We start from the raw sequence: 26,914 nt of genomic DNA, 5'->3' as shown, positions 1-26,914 counted from the left end.
ATTGCCAGAGCTGAGGATGGCGGCGGGAGAATCTGGGGCTGTGGTGTGGGTAGGGATTGAGGGGCATGGGCAGAGCTCAGGGGGTGGGGTGGACAGTTGGGGTGGAACCCAGGTTGGGATAGCAGTGGGTGATGGGTCGTGCTTTTGGGGAATCAGCAGAGCTGGGCTGAGAGAGCTGGTTGAGGTGATGCTTGCTCAGCCTGGTAACTGTCTCCCCCTTTCATTCTCTCTGGGCCTTGGGGATCAGGTGGTGTGAGAGGGGGGAGCACGGTGCATGTAGGGGAGGCCAGTACTGGGAAGAGAACGCTGGCTATTGCCAGTCTGGGGATCCTCTGCAATATCTGAGCATGCTGGCCAATTCACCAGGCCGGCGGGGAAGCAAATGGTGCTGGAATTCACATGGGGATGGATCCAGGATATGCTGAGGCATCCTTCTGGGCAGCTAACTGCCTGTGATGATCTGATCCTTTGGACGTGTGCCTGGGGCTCTTAGGCAATGTTTTCCTTGGATCTAGTGATATTTAACCAATGCTTTGTGCAACAGCCTCTTTCGGAGAGGTTGGGCAATATCAGAGGCACGCATTCGGTGCCAGCTTAGCAGCCTCCCTTGACTTGCATGGTCTTGCGCTGCTGCTGCTTTGACCCACAAAGGTCCTGTAGCCTGGCACCCCCTGCCCTAAGCACCCATGAGCCTGCCTGCTGCCCACGTCTCTGCAGTAAAACGCTCAGTCTATGAGCCAGCAGAGGGGCTTGACTAGAGATGGGCTCCAGCGATAAGGACTAGGCTGTGGATGGGGGGGCCTTCTTCTTGCTGGGTGGGGAAAGCATCATTACAAGAGGCCTGAAATGAAATGGTGGAGGTGGGGGGCAGGGGGTGATTTCATGGGGTGTCCCCCAGGCTTTGCACAGCTGGATGCTGGGGGCTCAGCCTGGATCCCAGGGTGTGGGTGGCTGGAATGTAGCTTCCTCCCCTACACGCTCCCACTGGTGCTAATTCGCCCCACACCCCAGTTGGCATTGTGACCAGAGAAACCCATGGACTGTGGAGACTGAACTGCCCTGGGACCTCAGTAGTGGGTCTCAGTGGCTCAGAGCTGAGGCACATCGATGCAGGCTGGTGTGGGGGCTTCATTCACAAGGGCTCCCTCGCCACTTCTTCTCGCCAACCAATGCCAGGGATGGGGCTGGCCCTTGGGTTATGCTGAAGACAGGTTCCCACATGATTGGCTGATTATTTCCCACCCCCCTGCTCAAACATGTGCTCTCCCTGCACCTGCCTCCATGGATGGGGATGCTCCACTGATTCAGCACTGGACAGGGGCAGCCAGGACTTGGCCAGGCCTCTGGGAAGCCACTTACAACAAAAGAGGTGTTGGAGGCTACTTCCCTTCCAGGTAGGAAGCTGCAGAGAGAGATCCGCATGGGGCAAGTGACCCTGGAAGGCACAGGGTAGCTGAGTCCTGCAGAGGCTCACCCACTGGGCTCTGCGGCGCACCTAGGGCTGGGGTTGGGGTCCTCTACTCAACGATCAGCTTTATGGAGATGTTGTGAAGCCCAGTCATAGGCTCCCAGACTCAGGGTGAGCTGGGAATGGAGGGGAGATGAGTGGGCAGTAAGCATTGGCCTGCTACACCCAGGGTTCTGAGTTCAATCCTTGAGGAGGCCACTTATGGATCTGGGGCAAAATCAGTACTTGGTCCTGCTAGTGAAGGCAGGACTTGATGATCTTTTGGGGTCCCTTCCAGTTCTATGAGATAGGTATATCTCCATATATTATGATTTAGAGGATCCTCTCCATCCCTGTGGCATCAAGGAGATCTGTCTGGAGCAGGACATCAGGAGGAGAAAGTGGACAGAATCATAGAATATCAGGGTTGGAAGGGACCTTAGGAGGTCATCTGGTCCAACCCCCTGCTCAAAGCAGGACCAATCCCCAGACAGATTTTTGCCCCCAATCCCTAAATGGCCCCTCAAAGATTGAATTCACAACGCTGGGTTTAGCAAGCTAATGCTCAAACCACTGAGCTATCCCTCCCCACTAACTGTAGAAATTCAGAGGAGGGTTTGGGGTGGGAGCTGGGAAGCCCGGCATTCTTGTGGCCAGGTTGGTTTGGGGAGTGAGCCAGAGCTCTGCAATCCCGGCCTGTGGCTGGAAGGTTGGGAAGGGGGAGCTGTCACAGCCATTTCATGTGGGTTTCCTTCCTCATCTCCTTGTGGCTGTTCACCCTGGAGTTATTAAGCAAGTTGCTGTGGTCTAGGGAAATAGCTGCCACTCACACCTTGTGCTGCAGCTTCAACCTACAAGGGACCTGACTCCCATCCTGTCCCTTCACAGCCTTGTGCCCAGCTGGCATCCATGCCCTGAATGCCTGGCTGCCCCCGCCCCCTCCGAGAAATGGCTTGGAGATGAAACCAGGAAAAGTTTCTGAGTCCAAATTCTAACCAGCCGTGACCCAGCTGGCCCAAATCAACCCAAACCATAAGAGGCTGGATGGGCAATTTGGCCTTGTGTGGCATGCTGCAGCAGAGCCAGCCCAGGCTTATTGTTCTGGCAGGTGGTGCTGTTATACACAGACCTAGAAATCCCTTTTCTTGGGGTGTGAGTGGCACACAGTCTTGGAAGACACGCTTAGGAAGTCCTGGTTAGCTTTGGGATGTGGGTTCTTTCATGGGGGAGCTGTTGCAAGCAGCAGGAGAGTTGTTTCTCTGCCTTGAATGTCTCTAACTGGAGTCAGTTCTTGGGAGCGAAGTTGCTCCCTGGGAAGTAGGCATTGGTGTCTGGCCTGAGGATTCTGATTGCGGTCTGACCCCCGCTGTCCCAGGACTGGTTTATACACAGCAACTAAACAAGCGGCACTAAGCCAGTACCCTGACTCCATATCACTGGCTTCCTACTGGAGGAGAAATCAACCTGTAGGGCCTGATACCCGCTCCTGCTCAGCAGAGGAGTGGCGTTATTAGTTAATTAGTTCGCTGCACTCAGGCCCCCACCGTGCCAGTTGCTGAGCGAACACAGTAAAACACAGTCCCTGCCTGTAACCGTGCGGACTCATCCCTGCGGCACCTCCTGTTGGTTGTCCTTGGGAATTAGCTCGATTTCCAGCCCGGAGCGCCCTCTGCAGGCCGGTGATCCACCTGCCACTTGGCCCCCCATGTCCCTCCTGGACCCGGTGCCCTGTTATGTGGGGCGCTGCCCTGTGGCAGTAACCCCTCAGTCTTAGGGTCTCCCCCCGCCCCGGGGAACCCCACCCATTATTCCCACCTCGCTTCTGTATAAGGCTACTGCCAGTCATTGTCTAGCCCCTGGGGCAGACTGCAGTATCAGCCTACTCATCACTGGCAAGGTTGGGTTTGGACCTGCTGCCTTGCCTACCCCTGGGCTGCCCTCTGCAACCCCCAGTACCTATTGGCCTTGTGCTAGGCCGCAGCCTGGGGCTTTCCAGGCAGGAGCGCCCTGGCTCCTCTCCCTTTCCCCAGCCCTGCTCCACTCAGGTACCCTGTGTCTAGCTCCCTGCAGCCAGGCTCCCTCTCTCTGAATGCAGAGGGAGAGTATCTGAGCTTCTGGTTCCCAGCCTTTTTGTACAGGCCAGCTGTGGCCTGATGGGGTATGGCCCAGCTACGGCCACTTCCTTTTACCACTGCAGCCCTCCCAGACAGGAGTAGGGGACCACCCCACTACACTGCCCTAAAGGGATCACTTAGCAGTGGGCGGGCTTCCGCCCACCCAGTTTCCCAGAAACCCAATAGATACACTGCCCTAAAGAACTTGCATTGAAATAGTCAGGCCAAAGGAAGGATTCCAGTCTCACTTTGAATTGAGACCAAGAGCCTTAAGTCCTCTTCAAGGTGCCGTTCGCTGGGAACACAGGGCACCTGAATATGGATGGAGTCCTGTAGCTGAAGGTTCAGATTTGCTGCCTTCTGGCTATAAGCCAACTGGCTCCCCCACCATCATCACTGACATAGGTGCCAACTTATATGGGCTCCCTGGGGCTTTAGCCCCAGGAATATTCCCAAGCAGGGGCTCTGCTCCACCAATGTTGTCTCCTGCTTGAGCGCCCCGCCGCCGCCAGGGCTGGAGCTTACCCCCTCCCCTCCCGGCCCCAGAGCTTACCTGCCTGAACGCAGCGTGTCTCTCTTCCTTGCCGCCGCTGCCGCTGCCTAGCATAACAGCAGTGAGTGCAAGCTGCTGTTGCTGACTGTAGCATCTCGGAGGGGAGGGGGGGGCCCTGCTCGGCAGCCCTCTCCTCCTCTCCTCCCGCCCGGAGCTGGAGCTTCCCTGCCTGAAGCAGACAGCGTGTCTCTCTCCCTTGCCTCTGCTGCTGCCGGCTGCTGCCTAAGGTAAGGTGACCATTTTTTTCAAATTTAAAACCAGGACATTTAAAATAGCTCAGCCAGCATGAGTAATAGTCGCTGTCGTAGAATATAAATTGAAAAATATTATGAGTATGCTTATCTTTTTTTTCTTTAAGTGAAAGAATACAATAAAATGTACTTCTTTTATTTATATTATATATTATGAAAGTAATTTTGCGAAAAAAAACAAATATTTGATATGGGCAGATTAGTACATAATTATATACTTAGGATTTTGGGATCCAAGTAATAAAGAAACAAGTGTAGCAGTAAAACAAAATGGTTTTAATATAAAATGGTACAAAAGTACTTAATCTACATTCCTAATTTTGCTTCTTATATTTTTGTGAAGAGTGGATTGTTATTAATTATTAATTAATAATAATTCGTTTTCCTGGATGTTTTTATAAAATTCCATGCAAGTTTGGTTAAAATTATATTTAGTAATTAGCAAACATTTCAAAGTTTCAACATGTAATTGAGTTTTATCACTGGACCTGATATTGTTCATCAAAGAAAAAAGACGTTCGGCAGGTGCATTGGTTCCTGGTAAACAGAGACAATATTCTACCAATTTGCCAATATTTTTGTAGGAAACATCATTTTCACTGAAGGCTTTGAATATTTCAACCCATCTGTTCGATACTGGTACAGAATTTTGTATCCAGTGAGTAATTTTTTCATCTGTAATGTAGTGCAGGAAAAAGCAGGCTTCATCAAACAGTTCATCTTCTGCTAAATTGATTTCAGAAAAATACTGAAGAATGTAATCACTGCAAACTTGAATGTTGTCATGGGTGAGTTTAGTGTTTAACAAAACCCAACTGAATTTTTCGGTATGCTTAATAGGTCCTTCCCATTCCTCTAGATATTGAATACGTGTCATAAAATTCTGCCACTTTTTCTTTGAAAATAGCAGGTTTTAATATGCCTTCTTCCTCAAGCTGCTTCAAATTTTGCCGTACCTGTAACGTCAAGAAAACGTTTGCTTTTCTGTCACCTAATTTTGTTTTTAAGTCACTGTAAATATTGCTAGTTTCTATAATAGAAATCTCCTGTCCTTCTATTTTCAAAATAGCATTGTGGAACATTGATGACACGTTATGCAAAAAGTAAAGCCAAGACTGTCTCTGAATTATCAAAATAATTTGTGATAATTGTGGGGCTCTTCTCGTTTGAGGCAAAATATGATTTTAAGGGAGGATATATTTGTAGGACGCGCTCAATCGCGTGTCGTAACGCCAACCATCGTGTGGCACTGTATCCCAAGACTCTTATATTCGATGTCCACAAATTCACAAAAAATTTTCAATGCATTAACGCGCACTGTATATATATAAAAGTATGAATAAAACTTGGTGATAAAAGTTTGCACATCAATTGGTACACGGTCGGCTGCAGTTTGTATAGCATTGTTCAAAATATGAGCAGCACAACCAATTCCCACAAGCTCTCTTCCACCCCAATTTGATTTCAGCTTGATAAAAATGTTATTTTTCCCACTTCTTCGCATTCCTCCAAAGTTAGTATTGGTGTTGTCAGCACAAAATCCAAGTACTTGGTATCTAAACGATACTTTTTTAACACTTCCAAAATATAATCAGTAACTATGTCAGATGTTTCGCCTGGCAAATCTCTTACTTCCAAAATTTTGACGTGTATTCCATACTGGTATGAAAAATATCTTTTTATTATGGGAATCAACTTTCCTTCCTTGTGGTTTGATGCATCCGAATAAATAGAAATAAAATTTGCAGCATCTAAATCCTCTTCCAATAACTGTTTCGCATAAGGCACCAGCACATCAGTAACTATTGCCTCGCATTTTGTTCTAGAACATGTAAACCTGGCATCAAAACATGTTTTAATCAGTTTGCAGGTATAATCCATTGATCGGAATGAGTGATTATGCATTACTGTGTGGTACGCCCATAAACCTTCAGCTGCAGCTAGTTTTCTTTCAGCATCTTCAAATTGTTTTTTCTTAAAATATGATGTCACACTCATACTTGCAATTGCTGCAGACATGGCCCGTTTATGTTTGACTGTTTGTATGTGGTTTTCAATGTCAGTTTTTCCACTGTTTGCAATAGAAAATATACTTCTGCATTTTACACATTCCACCTCACTATTGTCATTATTAGTACTTGCTTTGATGAATGTATATTTCGATTTTAACTCGTCATTGAAGACGCACTTTCGTCGTTTTGGCGCCATGGGTGTCCAAAAATAAACAATTATTACAAACTTCGTCGGATGTCGGTCTTGGTCCGAGTAAGTCACCGTCCAGGATCGAGGGGGGCGAAGACGCCGGTCCTGGTCCAAAGGGGCGAAGGCGTCGATCCTGGTCCAAGGGGGCGAAGTCATCGGGTCCTGGCGAATCAGCGAGGTGCGCCGTGAAAACGGCTGAGCGAAAAGCTCGAGTAACCGAGAGAGCGCGGAGCTCTGAGGGCCAGTGTCATGGTCCGAAGATGCCAGATCACTGGTGCCTGTCCTGTGCTGCGGAGGGCCTTTTATAGTCCGAAGCTAACACCGAATTGGTCGATTTTGGCGGGCTCTGTGTGATGACGTCATCATCGAGTTCCCACGGTCGGGCTGTATGTAATGCGCGGGAGTATTATTGAAGAGTCGCCGTGGCCACAATATAGTGAGAGTGCGTGTGCTGAATGCCAAGTATTGCCGAGATCCAACGACGAGAACCGTAGTGTAAAATAAAACTAAAACTAGGATAAATTAATAAAATTGATTTAGGCTGGTTTATCAAGGATTGATTTGATGTACTCAATCTTTTGATAAATTAATAATTTTTGATTTTGTAGTCCTAAACTGTACTGGTTACATCTCACGACTAACCAGACCAATGTCCAAAAAACCAGTACTGTACTGGTAAAACCAGTACGTATGGTCACTTTACCATAGAGGCTGCTCCAGCGGGCTTTTAAATGGCCAAAAGCACACTCAGTCATTCTGCCATCTATCGCCCCTTTGCAGTTAGGGAAGCCCATTTGTGCAAAGCCATCTACAATGTCATTCATGTTGCCCTAAGTCATGGTCTTTCGGAGCAGGATGTGATTAATGGCCCTGCACATATCTGTCAACATGAGTCCAACAGTAGACTTTCCCACTCCAAACTGATTAGCAACCAATCGGTAGGAGTCTGGAGTAGCCAGCTTCCACAGTGCAATCACCATATGCTTCTCCAACAGCAGGGCAGCTCTCATTTTTGTGTCCTTGCGCCACAGGGCTGGGGTGAGCTCATCACACAGTCCCATGAACATGGCTTCCCTCATCCAAAAATTCTGCAGTCACTGCTCATCATCCCAGACCTGCATCACTATGTGATGCCACCTCTCACTGCTTGTTTCCCAAGCCCAAAAGCAGTGTTCCACTGTGGTCAACACCTCCATGAATGCCACAAGCAAACTCATGTCATAGCTACTACACGTGACACAATCAAGGTCAAACTATAAAGGCAAGAGGAGTGCAAGGAATAACTCCACTGCCACTCATGACATGTTGGTCAGAGCAAGCAGCATAGTGGTCAACAGTGTGGGATCCATTCCTGCAGCCCAAAAGAGGCAGGGCATGCAGTACACAAACCCCTGAAAGATGACATCAAATGTGGATGGAAGCACAGGGATTGCTGGGATGCAAAGCAATGTGTCACAGGACATTGGGACAGGACCCCCTCTGCCTTCCCAGAACTTAGTGGCAGAAGGGGAAGAGATGCTCTGTGGGATAGCTGCCCAGAGTGCACCGCTCCCAATACCGCTGCAAGCTCCCCAGCTAGCAGCTATTTCCCTTCAGTGCTCTCTGAGCAGTGCTGTAACTGCCGGCGCTGTAACTCTGCCAGTGTAGATGTGCCTTAGTGACTAATTCCCAGTGAGATCTATTCACAAAAGGTAAGTCTTTTTCTGCTGTCAGTATATATACACAGAGATTGTGGCTTTGTCAACTGTGACGGTTTGGGCCTACTGGGGTGTCACCTGATGTGTTAGGGTTTAGCTGATTCCACCTATTCTGCCAGCCTGGGTGTCCTTTACCTGGCCTTGCTGGGTTAGGATGACAAGCCTCTTCCAGCCAAGCATACAGGTAGGGCCACACCCAGCTGCACAGAGAGACAGATCTGCTCTGGAAAGATTCAGCCTTAGGGGCTTGCTCCAACATTCAGGTTTGTACCCTTAAGGGGAGTAGGCACCAAAAGGTTTTATGAAATTTGCCCCTCTCTCAATGTGGAGGGAGATATGCACAACTTCTTGCCTCCCTACCCCCACCATGACAGTTAGAAATTATATAAACTGGGTTATATTATAAATCAAGAAATATGTTTATTAAATACAAAAAGTGAATTTTAAGCGAATATAAGATAACAGAACAAAGCAGATTATTGAGCAAATAAAAAGCGTACACAAGCTAAATTCAATATACTTAAGAAACAGGTTACAAAATGTAATTTCTTACCCTAAATATTGTTTTAGGCGGGGTGCAAAGTCTGTGATTCAGAGTTCCTGTTACAGGTCCTTCGCACCTTACGCACATTTAACATGCACAATTTCAGCTTCACGCTGAAAGGCCTGGAGTCTGGGAGGGGGCGTGGCCTCAAGTAGAAGAAGCGTGGCCTCAAGATTTAAAGGTCCTGGTGCACCAGCTGTGGCTGGGAGTCCCAGGGCCTTTAAATCACCCAGGGGGCTCCCAGCTGCAGAGGTGGCTGGTAGCCCCTGGGGCAAACTAAAGGGCCTGAGGCTCCAGCCACTATGGAGCTCCGGGCCCTTTAAATGCCAGCCCCAGCCCAACTGCCAAAGCTGCGGGCTGGATTTAAAGGGCTCCTCTGAGCTCCCCACCACAGCGGGGAGCCTGGCGGAGCCCTTTAAATCCCACCTGCAGCTCCAGCGGCCAGGCGGGGGGGAGGGGGAAGCCCTTTAAATCCCACCCGCAGCTCCAGCGGTGGGACCGGGGGGGGGCATTTAAAGGGCTCCACCGGCCTTTTAAATGCCCTCCCCCCCGGCCTTGCCACCAGAGCTGCGGGCGGGATTTAAAGGGCTTAGGGCTTTGACTATACGCGGTTTTCGCTTTACGCGATAACCGCGGAACGGAACCCCCGCCTAAGATGTGACAGACCTGTATATTCCTTTTCAGAATGGATCCGTCTCAGTCTGGACTCCCCCCGCCTTCCCTTCAGGTGGCTTTAGCAGTCCCTTCTTGGGCAGGCAGGCCATGGAGAGGAGGAGTCACGTTTGCCTTCCTCCCCACCATTAAATAAGATTTACATAAGGTGGGAATCCTTTGTTTCCCAAACTTCACACACACACACACACACACACACACACACACCCCTTCCCTTCCAGTGGAAAGTTACAAGTCGTCCCAGGAAATATTTAGTATCTGGTGACAAGATCCAGGTCTCTGCAGGGCTGTGGCAGCCATTGCTCGTAGGTCGTTTCCAGCATCCACAGGAAGACTAAGCTCTTTCACAGTCCATTGTCTTTGCTAATGGACCATTAGCCCTGTCTGGCTTTTCCATTGTTGTACCTGAAGGGCTGGTTGGGGTTGACACTCAAAGTAACCCATTTGAAATACAGATACATAGGCATATTAACTAACTTCAGATACAGAAATGATACAAGCATACACATTGGATAATCACATTCAGTAAATCATAATCTTTCCAATGATATCTTAATTGAGATTTACTTTATGCAAGATGGCTCATGTATGTCAGTCATTCATATCATAAGTATATTTTCATAAAGAATATGGGATGAGATGGAATGTCACACTATACCCACTAGCTAATTTTATCTGAAAATTCTGTCACTTGTTCTGAGGGAAACTATTGGGGCTAGGTAGAAGAATTAAACAGAAAAAAAATATCAAATAAAACCCTACAGCTCAGTTAAGGGTCTTTCTTAAATTTAACACACTCCTAGAGTCCCAATCCTAGCCAAATATTTCTAAATGTCTCTGGGAAGAAAAAAAGTTTTGATTAAAGAAAACATTAAACCTTCAAAGATGGAATAAATAGTTTCAGTACCATAAAGTGAAAAGACCTTATACAAAGAGGGTGACCGTTAGAATTCTGAGAGATGTAATTCACTTTGACAACCCAAAGACTACAGCTCTCATCCTGCAAATAGTCTTGGTCCTGATCCTGCAAAGACTTAGACACATGCTTAAATTTAGGCACTCCCATAGTCCCGGGAGTGAATCACTTAACGTGTAGGGGCTATATCTGCCCTAATTGGTGAGCCTTTTCTTATATTTTCTTATTGAAGCCATGGACTGAAAGGCAACAGATGTAGCTTTTACATCTAAGAACATAAGAATTTTCATTCCAGATCACACCACCGGGCCTATGCACTGAAGTCTCAGATCTCTGAGGGCTCACTACATTGAGTGATCCTCCTGGGACTAGTTACACCAGTTCTATGCCCAAAATCTACAGCCACAGGGTTGCATGAAGTGGCCACACCACAGGCTCTAGGTCATCAGTCTCCCCAAAACAGGAAACTGGACCATCTCAAATACCTAACACTGGCTACCACTCAAAAAGGTAATATCCACAAATCTTAACACGTGTTAGGATCCATTTTTTTCAATGCACTCTTATAAAAAAAATCTTTGTAAGTGGCTAAAAAAACCCAACCTAAACATCCCCAAACTTTGAGATGTTGGAATATCCAGACCTGGCTGATTTCTTGTTTATCATCAGTCACAGTACAACTGATCAGTTTCATGGAATTCTTGTTTACACCAACAAAATCTGACCTGATACATCAGCAACTGAGTGATAAATTGCAAGTAATTCTATATCCATGGATGCTTTAATTTCATGAGGTAACTGTTGCCATTTCAAACATTTAAATCATGCTCTACTCAGGAGCTAATAACTTCCCATCAAACAGCAGCAGAATTGATTCATTCTTGTTTCTAGACTAATGTGGGTTTCTGTCACTAGTCCATGCATTTTAAATGTGCAACTTGGTTTTAAGGCAATATAAAAAGGGGTGAAAGTTTTTTTTTTAAATTATAGCAATCAGCACATCCTTTCCAATCAACGATATATTAAGATTAAAGCCATAAAACAGGTTGGAATTAAGCTGATGCATACAAACTGAAGAAATTTATATTTGATCTGTGAGCCAGCTGAGACCTTATTTTATTAATATTCTTCTCCTTTCATTAGACAATGCCTTGTCTACTGAAAGTTCCAATGAAAGTCATTGCTTGTTTATTTCTAACAGGTTCATATGTTTCATGCTAGCTTTGTGTATATAATTAAACAAATCACACTATATTGTATTAAATATAAATGTGTAGTATTCATTTTTCAAGCTGAGATTGGCACAATGTGGAGAAAGCCCTGTAAACACAAAGTAGTCAGATAATAAAATTATTTTGGAAAGGTCATACTTATTCTTAAGAGTCCTGTTGTACAGATAATGCTGGGAAATCTTTGTGATGGACCTACCAGAAGGCCAGGGGAAAACAAAAACCAAGAACACTACTACCTTCCTGGTCTCTAGCTGGCTAGAAACCCAGCTAAACAGCCTGACTTCATATGCATGTGAAAAGACTAATGATAATGAGGAGAAATGGAAAGCCGTGATTCAAATCCTGTAGAAAAAGTTCATATTCAGCTTCAGAAAATGGCTTAAACAGAAAAGCAAACTAAAATATTTCGCACCAGATGTTCCAGTCTGTTACATCAGTGTAACTCCACTGATTTTAGTGGAGAAAGCCAGGTGTAAAACTCTTTACAGAGTGGACAATGGTGTTTTATTCATAGGGAGGGATTGTCAAGGGAGACTAACTAGAGTTAGATATTCAATGAGATTTGGGCACCTAACTGTCTTAAGTGCCTTTGGAAATACCATCCTTAATTTCTTGCAATAAAATTGCTAATGGAGGCAGCAAAACTTCCCCTTACTAACATTTCAATAAGCCTACTGTTTGATATCTAGGGAAAAACAAAATGAAACTGAATAATTAAAGTTAGGATCCTAAATAGAGTTATGCTAACAACTGGTTTTTTGGGTCACTAGATGAACCAAAAAAAAATGTTTCAGGTCTAATGAAGTGTTTTATTTTAGACTGAATGAAACATTTTGTATCAGTCCCCCCACACTTTTATAAAATTGAAGTAAAATTCATAACAAAGTCTTTTCAAATCAAAAAGTTTCTTTTCAAAAATGTGGAAGTGAAACATTTTAATGTTTCAGAATTTTACTGTTTTTATTGTTCCATCTAAATTTGGTGAATTTTTCACAAATTCCATAAGTGTCTCAGTTAACTCAAATATGTAATTTTTTATGAAAAGTGCTTTTGAAAATCCCATTCTTAGGCACCTAAGTCTATCACAATTAATGATAAGTGTGTTCCTGAATCCCCTAGGTACTTTGAAAAATCTCAGTATAAGAACCTAGTCCTAGGCATTCCATTTTGAAAATCTTGGCCTTAGTTCTTGCAAGAAGCTGTCCTGGAAAATACCATTTTCTATATATTCATAAAAGAGGCATAGCACAGCTAACAGCAGTCCAAATTTCTTCATACTATTCCACCTGTTTCTCTCAACTTTGTTGCTACCCTTTCAAACTAAGTCTCTGTAAGTCAATTGTGACAAAGCTCTGTCCTTGTCTCTGTGGGTCCCGCATTTTCTGACGGATTTCGCTAGCCTCAGAGATTCACTGTGACCCTCCACATAGCCATTCTCACTCTAGAGGCAAGCGTTACAGCCTACTAAGCCATTTTTATCATAAGCCAGTAGAGGTGGTGAGGAGAAGCTACCCTCCCTTGCAGAGTCTCGGTTGTCTCCCAGTCTCAGTGATTAATTGGGGGTAAAGGCTCCAGTCCAGGGACTCTAATAGTATCAGCTATGGTAGCGGACTTTTTAGAAACAGGATGTGTACAATTCCCTGGGCCACTTTCCCCCAGCAGCCCCCACTTCCTCAAGATCTACTTCAGCCTTACCTCAGGGCTTCCTTCCTTGTGCCCGATATGGTTTGTACTGCTCAGTCTCTCCAACAGCATAGATTTCTCCTACAGCTCCTGACACATGCACCCACCTGGCTGACTGGGAGGCTTTTAACTAGTTTCAGCCAGCCCGATTGGCTTCAGGTGTCCCAATCAACCTAGCTGTCCTCCCTGCCTTCTGGAAAGATCTTAATTGGCCCCAGGTGTCTTAATTGACCTGGAGCAGCTGCCATTTGCTTATCCTGGTAACAGGGATTTGTTTAGCCTGTGGCTAATATATTTGTTTCCCATTACTTTACTATAGCCATCTGGCCTTGCCCTGTCACACAATGTACATCTCCCATTTAATCCTTAGCCCCTCTGCTGCCTAAAATGGAAACAGTGTCAACAAGTGCATCAACTAATCATGATTGTGTGTTATGTAGACACCAGTCCACTAGGAATTAGATGAAGACCACAAGTTCATTTCATGTAGAGGCCACAAACTAGCCAAATTATTAATGATCTTTCAAAATCCTTATCCCATTTTTCTTTTAAAAGCTTTCTTTTAGCCTCTCGTGGAGAATAAGTGAGCTTGAAAAAGATGAATGTGAACATTCTTGCTTTTTATTGATTCATCTGTTTCAGACTAAAATTTTTAAAGGGATTGTAAATTCTGATATTAAGAATATTTGCTCCGTAGTTATATGAAGCACAGTACATTTGTCATCATGCTTCAGTTTCAATACTTTTTTCTTTAAATTTCTTCTTCATTACTTCTCAAGTCCTTTTGTACCTAAGAACATACAGTCTCAGACATCTAAAGCAAAGAAGTTAACCAGTTCCAAAAACTTTATGGTTAATCGAGTCAACCGTCTACATAACTGTCCCATCTCACTAAATTAATTCAAAGTCATCAGCAAATCAAAGGTTCTGTGAAGTTGCAATTCTGCAGCTGATGAAGATTAACAGTCAGTGTGGTTATTAAAATATTCTCTGCTTCAGATATGTTTCTGTCCAAAAGTTTATTCATCTGTTAGGATTTCATGTGGATATGAAACTTTTTAGTAACTAGTTTTTTTGCTTCAGGGTACCATGGGACTTTAGTGGATTAGCAGTTGTTTCCCCCCCGCCCCCAGGTCATTAGGCAGCCACTCTGCCTCACTACATTGCTGGGCGTCACCCACAGTCAGGGAATCCACAGCCTGTGGCTCTGGCAGCAGTCCTGGCAGAGGGGTTGTCGGTTAGGGTCTCTAGCCCACAATCAGGGCAAAGGAGCAAACAGCTGCGAGTCCAAGCCCTTTGTCAGGGCAGCCAAGAATCTATGGCTCAGGCCTGTATTAAGGGCCAAGCAGCAAGAGGGTTGGGCACCCTAGCTTCAGTGGATCCCAAGCTCCTTGGCCTAGAGAGGGGAGACTGCAACCCCAGGAGTAAGGTAGCAGGGGCAGGGGGATGCAGGCCCACCCAACTCCACTATGTCCCAACCCCAGGCCCTAACAGTAGAGGAGTATTGCGCCACTGGGTCAGCAGGGAATCCCCGTCAGCATGTAGCAGCTGGTATCTGACAGCAATGCAGCCAGACTAGAATTGGTTGCCCCTGGGCCATTTCCTCCCCTCCCCTACCTAGATCCATAGTGTGTCTTCCAGTTTGTCTGGGTAGAAGATCAGTGGCAGTCCCAGAGGCTCCTTGGTGCCTGGGTCAGCAGGTGGCTCCAGAAGCTCTGGCTAGAGCAGGCAGAAGGTGCCTGTCTTCTTTGGGGGCTACAGCCCAACTGAGCCCCAGGACCTGCCCTTTATACTTCCTGTTCTGCCCTCTGACTTCTAGTGAGAGGAGCGAGCATGGCCTGGCTCTGCCCACCAGGGTTCACAGTGGTCCCTCCCCCTCTGGCTCAGTGGGAAGCCACTCCACCTCATTACAGAGACACATGCTGTAACATTTTACAAAAATCTGAAAGTATATGAAAGAATAGCTGTCTAATATCTCCAGAGTGTGGGTGGGTGGGTGGATGTAAGAGCAACTGAATAGCCATTATATGGGTTCTATAAGAACAAGAGGGAAGAGAAAGTTGAACAGGCTCTGGGTCAGACCCACTGTGGCTTTTATCATTTTTATAATCTTTGCAAGAGTTTGATCCTCCCCTCCAAATATCCAAAAATTTTTGGTTCCACACTTAAACATTCAAATAAATCTATTGTATCTAATAAATCACAACCACTAGTCTTCACTTCAGGGGTCATTCCCATCCTTCCTTCCACCCTGTCATGGAGATACAGGCCTGGTCTACACTAGGCGTTTAAATCGGTTTTAGGAGCGTAAAACCGATTTAACGCCACAACCGTCCACACTAGGAGGCACCTTATATCGATTTTAATGGCTCTTTAAACCGGTTTCTGTACTCCTCCCTAACGAGAGGAGTAGCACTAGTATCGGTATTACCATATCGGATTAGGGTTAGTGTGGCCGCTGATCGACGGTATTGGCCTCCGGGCGGTATCCCACAGTGCACCAGTGACCGCTCTGGACAGCATTCTGAACTCGGATGCACTGGCCAGGTAGACAGGAAAAGCCCTGCGAACTTTTGAATATTTCCTGTTTGCCCAGCGTGGAGCTCTGATCAGCACGGGTGGTGATGCAGTTAAAAATCAAAATAAAGAAAGAGCTCCCGCATGGACGATGCGGACGTGATCGCTGTAAGGGCAGGCAAATCTGTTCTATCAGCGCTCCGTTACAGAAGACGAAATTCAAAATCATTTTTTAAATATCTCCAGACAGATGCCATAGCAGGGACTCAGCGCACTGCTGCGTGACAAGCGTAACGGAAAGCCAAAGAATCAAATGGACGCTCATGGACTGGAGGACTCAAGTTATCCCACAGTTCCTGCAGTCTCCGAAAAGCATTTGCATTCTTGGCTGAGCTCCAAATGCTTCTAGGGTCAAAAACAGTGTCCGCGGTGGGTCAGGGCATAGCTAGGCAATTTACGCACCCCCCACCCACCCCCAGAAGTGAAAGGGAAAACAATCCTTTTTTGACTCTTTTACATGTCACCCTATCTTTACTGAATGCTGCAGATAGACGCGATGGTGCAGCACTCAACACCAACATCCTTGCTCCCTCCCCCCCGCCATGGGTGGCTGATGGTACAATAAGACTGATACCCATCGTCATCATCAGCCTATTGGCACATGGGGCAGTGCAAAAGGACTGGTAACCATGATGACCAGCATCTGTTAGGTCGATCAAGGGCGCCTGGTCCTAATTTTTCCTGGTAGATGGTGCAGTATGGCTGATAACCATCGTCGTCATAGCAACAGGGGGCTGAGCTCCATCAGCCCCCACCCTTCATGTGTAAAGAAAAGATTCAAGTGCCCCTGAACTAGCAGAGGGATGCTGGGCTCCTCTCCTACACACTCCTTACTGTCCTGTCTGGACTATCATAGCAGCTGGAGGCTGCCTTCCACTCATATCTCACTAACAAGTCACTGTGTCTTATTCCTGCATTCTTTATTACTTCATCACACAAGTGGGGGGACAATGCTACGGTAGCCCAGGAAGGCTGAGGGAAGAACGGAATCAACAGGTGGGGTTGTTGCAGGAGCACCCAATGTGAATAGAATACAGCTCATAATTTCTGCAGGATCTGACACAGAGCAGCTGTGCTCTCTGGTTCTCTGATACAGTGGTTCTCTAGTACACTTGCCCATATTCTAGGCAGGACTGATTCTATTTTTAGATACCAAACAGGAGGGATTGACTCAGGAGTCATTCCCAATTTTGCTTTGCGCCCTGGCTAAGAGCAGCCAGGGGCACTTATGACAGCAGCAAATGGAACAGTGCAAAAGGACTGGTAACCACGATCATCTTATTACCAATTTATGGATTGGTAGATGGTACAGTATGGCTGATAACCATCTCTGCTGTCATGCAAAAGCAAAGCATGCTGCTGTGTAGCGCTGCTGAATCGCCTCTGTCAGCGGCATCTAGTACACATACGGTGACAGTCACAAAAGGCAAAACAGGCTCCATGATTGCCATGCTATGGCATCTGCCAGGGCAATCCAGGGAAAAAAGGCGCGAAATGCTTGTCTGCCGTTGCTTTCCCAGAGGAAGGAGTGACTGACGACATTTACCCAGAACCACCCGCGACAATGATTTTTGCCCCATCAGGCACTGGGATCTCAACCCGGAAATGCCAAGGGGCGGGGGAGGCTGCGGGAACTATGGGATAGCTACGGGATAGCTACCCACAGTGCAACGCTCCAGAAATCGATGCTAGCCTCGGACCATGGACGCACACCACCGATTTAATGTGTTTAGTGTGGCCGCGCGCACTCGATTTTATAAAATCTGTTTTACAAAACCGGTTTATGCAAATTCGGAATAGTCCCGTAGTGTAGACGTACCCACAGATTCCCACCTCTTTCCTGCCACTGATGCCAACCTTTTCTGCCCAGTTAAGTTTTTTAAATAGCACTGTCATGCATTCTACCATGCTGCCCCTCATGGATGGCAGGAGTTCCACATAAATATCCACAGTTACACTATCCTCTTCCTCAAAATCCCTCCTCTGCCATGATTGTCAAGTTGCTGGGATTTTTGTACATATGGCAAGATAGCTAGTGTACTGAAACACTTGCCAATCATGCTGCAGAGCATTGCCCCATTGTTTCCTTGTCTGACTGTACCTGTTGTATCTTGTCTAATAATTGGACCACAAGTTCTTTGGGGAAGGGACCATCATTTTGATATGTGTTCATACATTCTGCCTAGTACAATGGGCTCCTGGTCTATGTCTTGGACTATTAGGCACTACTTGCAATACAAATATTTCTTCTGCTGATACCATAAATATATCATTTGTATCTTCATATGAATAGCAGCAGGTGTTTCCGTGAGGGGAAATAAGTGGCGCTATTAAATATATATATTTACAGAGATTTCTAAAATTTCTGCCTCAGTCAGAATTTGCTGTTTGTAGCTTTTGCATTTCTGTCTTGGTTTCTAGCCAAGATGTAGTTAATTAAAAAAAAAAAGCAGCTTTATTTTTATGAGGGTAATGCAAAAATCTGTCATTCTGCACACTAAAAATAAAACAAAACAAACACAGTCTTAGTCTGGATAATTGGCCCTCTCAACCTTCTAATAAAAATCACATATTGATCCAACAGATTCTTTTGTTAGATATTGGAGTCAGTCAACTAATTTAATGATTGTTATGCTATGCTGAGCAATGATAATTACAGTGAGCTAGATTCTGTTTGGCTTCTACATCGGTGCCCAATGCCTGTGGGAGCAAGAGAAAGTAGCTGCCTCTTCCTCCCACAGTTTAAGTTCTGCCAGAATTGCTACAGTGCACTTAGAGGAGCACAGTGCTGCTCCTGAGATGTTCCCGATAGTGGGTATGACACCACCAAAGAGAGGGAAGGGAAGAGCATAGGTGGAGCCATCACTCCTTCTTCTACATTCTAGCCAATAGAGCTGTCCAACCATGAGGTAGGTTAGGGTAATATGTCACTTTCCTCAAAGGGAGGTAACAGTTTGTGGGCCTGCGCACAAAGCAGAGCAGATTGCCCCTTGGTATGGTATGGTATTGCTTTGCACAATGATCCCCCAAATTCAGGGTTTTGGCTCTGTGGCACAATTTAACCCTGCATAACTGAGGTATGTGTAAATACATTTTCTCCCTCAAGATGAATTTGATGACTTTTTAGATTAAAACTTCATACAGATTCATTAATATCTCATACAAATTAAGAAGCTATAAAAGCACTTAGGAACATGCTTGAAATTAAAGCATGTGAGCAATTCCTTCGACATCAAATGCTCACATGATTAACATTAAGCACATACCACTTAAGTGCTTTGCTGTTCTTGCAACCTTTACCACTTAATAATTCTTATGAACTGGTAAATAAAATGAACGAAATTATGAGTTTTAAAGAGCACTCTGCAGCATGGTATGGGGAGGAGGTGACCAGCTCTCTGTGGAGAAAGTAGTAGTTTGGGACTATTTAGAAAAGCTGGACGAGCACAAGTCCATGGGGCCAGATGTACTGCATCCGAGGGTGCTAAAGGAGTTGGCTGATGAGATTGCAGAGCCATTGGCCATTATCTTTGAAAAATCATGGCGATCGGGGGAGGTCCTGGATGACTGGAAAAAAGCTAACGTAGTGCCCATCTTTAAAAAAGGAAAGAAGGAAGATCCAGGGAACTACAGGCCAGTCAGTCTCACCTCAGTCCCTGGAAAAATCATGGAACAGGTCCTCAAGGAATCAATTCTGAACCACTTAAAGGAGGGGAAAGTGATCAGGAACAGTCAGCATGGATTCACCAAGGGCAAGTCATGCCTGACTAACCTAATTGTCTTCTATGATGAAATAACCGGTTCTGTGGATGAGAGGAAAGCAGAATAGTGGAGGTGCTATTTCTGGACTTTAGCAAAGCTTTTGATACAGTCTCCCACAGTATTCTTGCCAGCAAGTTAAAGAAGTCTGGGCTGGATGAATGGACGGTAAGGTGGATAGAAAACTGGCTAGATGGTCGAGCTCAACGGGTAGTGATCAATGGTTCCATGTCTAGTTGGCAGCCGGTATCAAGTGGAGTGCCCCAAGGGTCGGTGCTGGGGCCGGTTTTGTTCAATATCTTCATTAACCATCTGGAGGATGGTGTGGACTGCACCCTTAGCAAGTCTGCAGATGACACTAAACTGGGAGGAGTGGTTGATACGCTGGAGGGTAGGGATAGGATACAGAGGGACCTAGACAAATTAGAGGATTGGGCCAAAAGAAATATGATGAGGTTCAACAAGGACAAGTGCAGACTCCTGCACTTAGGACGGAAGAATCCCATGCACTGCTACAGACTAGGGACCGAATGGCTGGGCAGCAGTTCTGCAGAAAAGGACCTAGGGGTTACCGTGGACGAAAAGCTGAATATGAGTCAACAGTGTGCCCTTGTTGCCAAGAAGGCTAATGGCATTTTGGTTTGTATAAGTAGGGGCATTTCCAGCAGATCGAGGGATGTGATCATTCCCCTCTATTCAGCACTGGTGAGGCCTCATCTGGATTTCTGTGTCCAGTTTTGGGCCCCACACTACAAGAAGGATGTGGATAAATTGGAGAGAGTCCAGCGGAGGGCAACAAAAATGATTAGGGGGCTGGAGCACATGACTTATGAGGAGACGCTGAGGGAACTGGGATTGTTTAGCCTGCAGAAGAGAAGAATGAGGGGGGATTTGATAGCTGCTTTCAACTACCTGAAAGGGGGTTCCAAAGAGGATGGATCTAGACTGTTCTCAGTGGTAGCAGATGACAGAACAAGGAGTAATGGTCTCAAGTTACAGAGGGGGAGGTTTAGGATGGACATTAGAAAAAACTTTATCACTAGTAGGGTGGTGAAGAACTGGAATGGGTTACCTAGGGAGGTGGTGGAATCTCCTTCCTTAGAGGTTTTTAAGGTCAGGCTTGACAAAGCCCTGGCTGAGATGATTTAGTTGGGTTTGGTCCTGCTTTGAGCAGGGGGTTGGACTAGATGATCTCCTGAGGTCCCTTCCAACCCTGAGATTCTATGATTCTATGGTGGAACACTGCCACGTATCCTTCAAATGAATGATTAAAGTATGAGATAATACATCTCCTAGGTTTTCCATACAAATTGTATAACAAAGTTATACAATTTTTTTCAAACTGAGCTTAACATTTATTTGAAAATTTGATCAAACTTTTTTTTTCAAGATACAAAGATGATCAGAATTATTTATGATCAAAACATTTAATTGAAGCTTTGTCATTGTTCAAAATTTTGGAACAGAAAAGGTAACTTTTTTGGAAAAAACCCTTATTTTTACTTACCAAAAATATTTACTTTCTCTATTCAATACAGGTAGGACAGTGTTAATTCTGTATATTTACTTCTGCTCAGTGGAAGCCTTAAGAAAAAGAAGTTTTCCAACTTGAGATATTCAATCATCCAGGAAGAGGCGAAGCTACCAGAAAGGCTCACCCATCAATCCCTTAAAGCCAAAACTGCTCTCCTACACAGTTAAAAGGGCTAGTTGTGCCTTCTTTAACCAAAGAAGTTAATTGGGTGATGAAAATATAACATGCAAAATAGTTGTGTTAAGTATTGTCTTAAAGCAATTTTCACTGGCTAAACCTTCAGCCAGTTACCCTCTAGGATTACCAGCACATTCATTGAGATAACTGTAATATTACCAATCTCATCATGGAGGTGTTAAATTAGACATGAAAGCACACACTATGTAAAGGGAAGAAGCATTTTACTTAATATATATCAGCCAATGACTGTTGGATAGTAACATTTCTGCTGGCATTTTTCAAAGTAGCCTAAAGGAGTTAGGCACCCAACTACCTTTTGGCCCCTTAAACTCCCAGCCTTAGAGCATGCACTAAAATATTGGTTTGGGCATTTTGCTAAGCTAGCAATATTAACATTGGCAGACATAACCTAAATACCTGTCCTACAGCCTTATCTTAAACGCTGCAGAACACTTAAGCTCTCACTGATTTCCACAGAAGTTGCGAGTGCTCTGCACCTCTCAGGATCTATGCTAGGTTTTGGTAAGTGTGTCAACTACTTCATATTTACATTTGTTTGTTCTTAGAAACATACGGGAAATATAGCAAATATATTAATTATACATTCACAGACCTACAAACCTCTGCGTATGTACTTGTACTGTCCCCATCTCTGTGGTATCGCGTAAATGGTTCATATGAACCCACACCTAAAAGGATATTTGCTCTAGAAAGGACTGAATTCCTGGAAGTTTTGTTGCATTCGCGTTTTGTACTGACTAAATTCCTCTGATAAACACAACATGAAATGGTTTTTAAATCACATTTCCAACTGCATATACAAATCTTATTGCCTGGCCAAAAACAAACAAAAAACAAAACAAAAAGACTTGTTTTGCAAGAAACAGTTTACACAAAAACAGAAAGTTATACTGCATGTAATTTTATGACTGGATGTATGGATGCCTGATTTCATACAACACATTCCCAGCCTCATTTACAATAGAAATTGTAAAGTTTAAAATGTGACTGAGAACTGCCTGTTCATTCTGCATACCCACTACACAGATCACTACACTAAGCTAATGTTTTTAAAACTTCCAACTCAAAAAAATATTATGCAATCATATACATAGATTTCCACCTCCCACAAACAATAGTGCTCCTCTTAAGGGAAGAAAAACACACTGTCACTTTACCACTGATAGGATTTTCCTTGTAAAAAGATATTTAATGTTCTCTAATTGGCTTTATTTAACACTATCTGCTTATTGATTATTCTTAGAGTTGCTACACACAACAAGATAAGTAGCTCCTCTTCCCAAAGTAGCTTGTTGAAGATATTGTGATGAAATTCCCTAATGAACAGTCTAGAGTGATTAAGCAGCAGAAACATTCAGTTGCTAAAATACTTGCCAATCAATTGAAACAGCTAAAATGAAACTGTACTTCTCTCTGGCCAGTTATCCAACGTGCAAGTTACCCCTAAAATTCAGGATGGATGTTCGGAACCTGAATCAGTCATCTGAAAATAACTGACCAGAGCTGATTCAACTAAAATATTTAATCTCATATCATAAAGACAAAAATGTTGTGTTCTGCACTCCCTCTCTTCCTCTAATCTGCCCCACGTAGCAAACTTCAGGTGTCATGTACACCACTGCACAGGAATTGGCCCAACAAGGCTACCCACACAGGGCCTAATCCTGCAATGCTTACTCTTGCAAGTGGTCCTTATTCAAGTGAGTACTTGAGTCAGGATTGTGCCAAACTCCTCCCATGCAGTTCTACATACCCTTACTTTTTGAAAAAAGGGTCAGTGCTGTATCCCTGCTGGGAAGAACACCTTTTTGGAAGGATCTCCAGGAGCTTCATATTCTCATCACAGTATGGATCTACGCTGGCAGAAACTGTTCCTTGGACTTGCCTGTTTTGGGTCATTAAGACACTTTTGGTTTCTTTTTTGAGAATATTGAAATTTTTTGTTAAAGGAAAAAAATAATTTGTAGGACCTGATCCAACCTAAGTCAGTGAAAAGACTCATTGAGTTCTGTGGGAGTTGGATTGAACCCTCTGATCTTGCACATAGCAATCAATGGAAGTTTTGTCATGAACTTCAATGGGTGCAGGATCAAACCCTTAATTACTACAGCCTGGAACCAATCCACATATAAAGCATTCTTTCAAAGATTATTTGAATTGCACAAGGCGATGCTATGGTATCAGGCCACGCTATGGGCCTTCTATCATGACATTTTGCTGACATGGAATGTCTGTGAAGAGTAATTTTTGAGGACCAAATATCCAAGTTTGGATACAAAACATTTTACCACAGACTATGCTGTATGTCAATAATGATTATGTATTTGATGGATTAGCACAGGTAGTCAAAAGTTGCTTTAGTTTCTTCTCTCCCCCACAGGGAGTGATAAGAAAAATATGATCCACTTAAATCAGACCACAAAGAAAATAGCCCAGTAACCTACCTCCCTGGGTTCAGTGCTTTGCACTACTTTAAGTTCTGTCCCCTTACTCAGGAACCTTCCATTCTGTAATTGAATGAGTGACGTGGGCTAGAAACTACTGCTGAATGAATATTTCACAGATAGTTTATATGGTGAATATAACCTTATTGCTGGTGTATGTTTTGAGCAGATCGTTGCTTCCGCAAATGTAATAATTATGTAAAATTATTCAATGAGTTTGTTTTTTTTAATTATAAAAATGATGGCAAACAGTTCTCCGTGTATATTAAACATTCACTGGAGTCTGAATTGTATTTGTTTAGATAAATCACATGGGAACAGTTACTTAGTTGGATGAAAACACAAGCATTGCCAAGGCGGACGGTCATGAGAATTTAAAATGTTGTTTACAAATATTTGCATGTCAACTACGAAATTCACTATCTGAAAACATTCAAGTTTGCACAAAGGGAACAAAAATGGCCTGGGCAATATGCTTTTCATTCCTGAGGCGTTTTGCTAAAAGTGTTTGCCCACTAGTGATAGTAAAAGCAATAGCAGGCATAACAGTGGAAAATTACATAGAAAAACATGAGAAACACACAATTACCACCATGAATGAACACTTTTCACAAAAACCATCACTCCACATTTGACCTTTCAGTCCTCGTCCTTAAAGGAAACCTGCACAACACCTTCAAAAGACAAGCTGGGGAGCTTAAATTCGTAACTTTGCTAGACTTTTGAAATTGTGCTTAATAAGGGCATTGGATTTATGAGATCTTAAAACAATCTAACCTAGTAACCCACCCATCCCTGCTTTTTGTCCTATGACTGCAGGGGTGTTAATGGGCCATTTCTCCTTAAATGTTGGTTAACTATATCAGCTCCATAGCTTCTCTCTTTCACCACAGAAGTTGGCCCAATAAAAGATATTACCTCACACACTGTCTCCCTAATATTCTGGGACCAATACTGCTACAACACGGCATACTGAAAGGGTTTATGGCACTGTGGGCAAGGTTTTACTATAGACTGTCTTTACAATATCTTTAAGTTATATTTGCTTTGAATTGTAGTTTTGACAAATCAACAATTTCCAATAAAAACATCCAACCTGTGTCTCTAACATTCTGGGTCCATGGCTACCACAACACTGCAAATAAAGTAGTACTACGTTGTTAATTGAAAAATTTCCAGCCAGCTCTATCATTCAATTTGGTTATTAGCATTTGCTTATTTCATGTAATGTTGGGTGTGAGCCTGGCTGGAAAGAGTAAGGGCTAATTTTTGCACCACTGAAGACAGTGAAGTGACTCCAGATTTACATTGATGTTATACAAGAGCAGATTTTGCCCATCAAAATATTAGCATTGTAAATGACAATACAAAAAAAATTATAGCAGCCAATAAAAAAGTTTTCAGTCTCTGATTTTGATGAAACTACACCTACATTATTTATAGAGCAAATCAAAATTAAAAAGCTAAATGAATGATTTTCAGCTTTGTTTCCCCACTGTCAATATACTGTAAAACACTGGAGGTGAAAATTCTGGTTATCACTTGGCACAAATCTGTCTCTCTCAAAATCTGCTATCATAGATCATTTATTATACTGTCATGTTACAAAAGACTGCTAGTAATTTTTAGTTTGTTCACAGTCAAGTTCTAATTTAGCCTCACTTCTACTTAAAAGTGATTCAGCCATCAAATAGATTGTACATTGTAATTAACAGCAACAAAGAATCCTGTGGCACCTTATAGACTAACAGACGTTCTGCAGCATGATGTGTGGAAATTTCCCAGGGCAGGTATATATATAAGCAAGAAGCAAGCTAGAGAGAACGAGTTAGTAGTTCAATCAGGAGGGAGAGGCCCTGTTCTAGCAGTGAGGTGTGAAAACCAAGTGAGGAGAAACTGGTTCTGTAATTGGCAAGCCGTTTCTTGAAGTCTGGTCCTGAAGTTTTTGCTGCAGGATGGCCACCTTAAGTTATTTTAATCATATTATCTTTTTTGTGTCCATTTTTCATAGATCTTGTTTGGCGATGTCAGTTGTCCAGCAGGGCATTGCTGGCATATGATGGCATATGGTATATGGCATAGCGCGGCAGGTGAATGAACCGGGTGAATGAATGGCTGATCTGGGGTGGTCCTGGGTGGGTGTGGTGGTGTGTAGATATGTGAGCAGAGTTGGCAGAGTTGGTTTGTTGGTTGGGTTGGTGGGTGAGCTACTGAGCTACAGTTACGGTGCAGCGGTGTGGTGTTACTGGTGGTTCAGGTTGGCAGGTTGTGTGTGGGGGCAAGGACTGCCCTGCAAGGCCTGTGAAGAAAGTGTGTGGGATCATTCTGGAGGATGGGGATGAGATCTGATGATGCGGCTGGAGGGTTTTAGCTGGGGACTGTATGTGATGGCCAGTGGAGTCCTGTTGGTTTCTTTCTTGGTTTTGTCTTGCAGTAGAGGGCTTTCTGTACACGTCTGGGCTCTGTTGATCTGTCTCCTTATTTCCTTGCTTGTTGTGTGTTGGTCTCTGTGTGTGGGGTTTAGGCAGAGAGCAGATGTACCTCAGTGTGGCTGTAGAGACAAATGGATCTTTGTGGTGCCCCGGGGGGAAGCTGGAGGAGGCATAGGGGTAAGCGGTCGTCGGGTTTTTCGGTATAGGGTGGTGTTAATGTGTCCATCAATTATTTGCACCGATTGGTCCAGGTCAGGTTGGTGGGTGGTGAAGCTGTTGAATGGTGGAATTTTTCCAGAGAGTTTTTCCCATGGGTCCAGATGATGAAGATGATGTCAATAATAGCGGTAGAGAGTAGGGGGCGTGAGTGGACGGGAGCTGAGGGAGCGTTGTTCCAGGTCAGCCATAAAAATATTGCATATCATCATCAAATAGTTGTTTGTGAGATAAAGAAACAGAGCAGGCTCAGCAGTCAGCTGTGCTGCATCATCATCATCAGTCTTCGACAGCTTGCTGATTCCATCAGCGCAGGATGTGTGTGTGAGGAGAGCCAAGATCCTCTACTACCTACACTGACACATCATTCATCTGGACCCATGGGAAGAGAGGAAGAAAAATCCACCACGATTTCAACAACAGCTTCCACCCCCCCAAAC

This window comes from Mauremys reevesii, linkage group 4 (genome assembly GCF_016161935.1).
Source record: "Mauremys reevesii isolate NIE-2019 linkage group 4, ASM1616193v1, whole genome shotgun sequence".
In the NCBI taxonomy this organism is placed as follows: domain Eukaryota; kingdom Metazoa; phylum Chordata; order Testudines; family Geoemydidae; genus Mauremys; species Mauremys reevesii.
Note: the sequence above shows the minus strand (reverse complement) of the source record.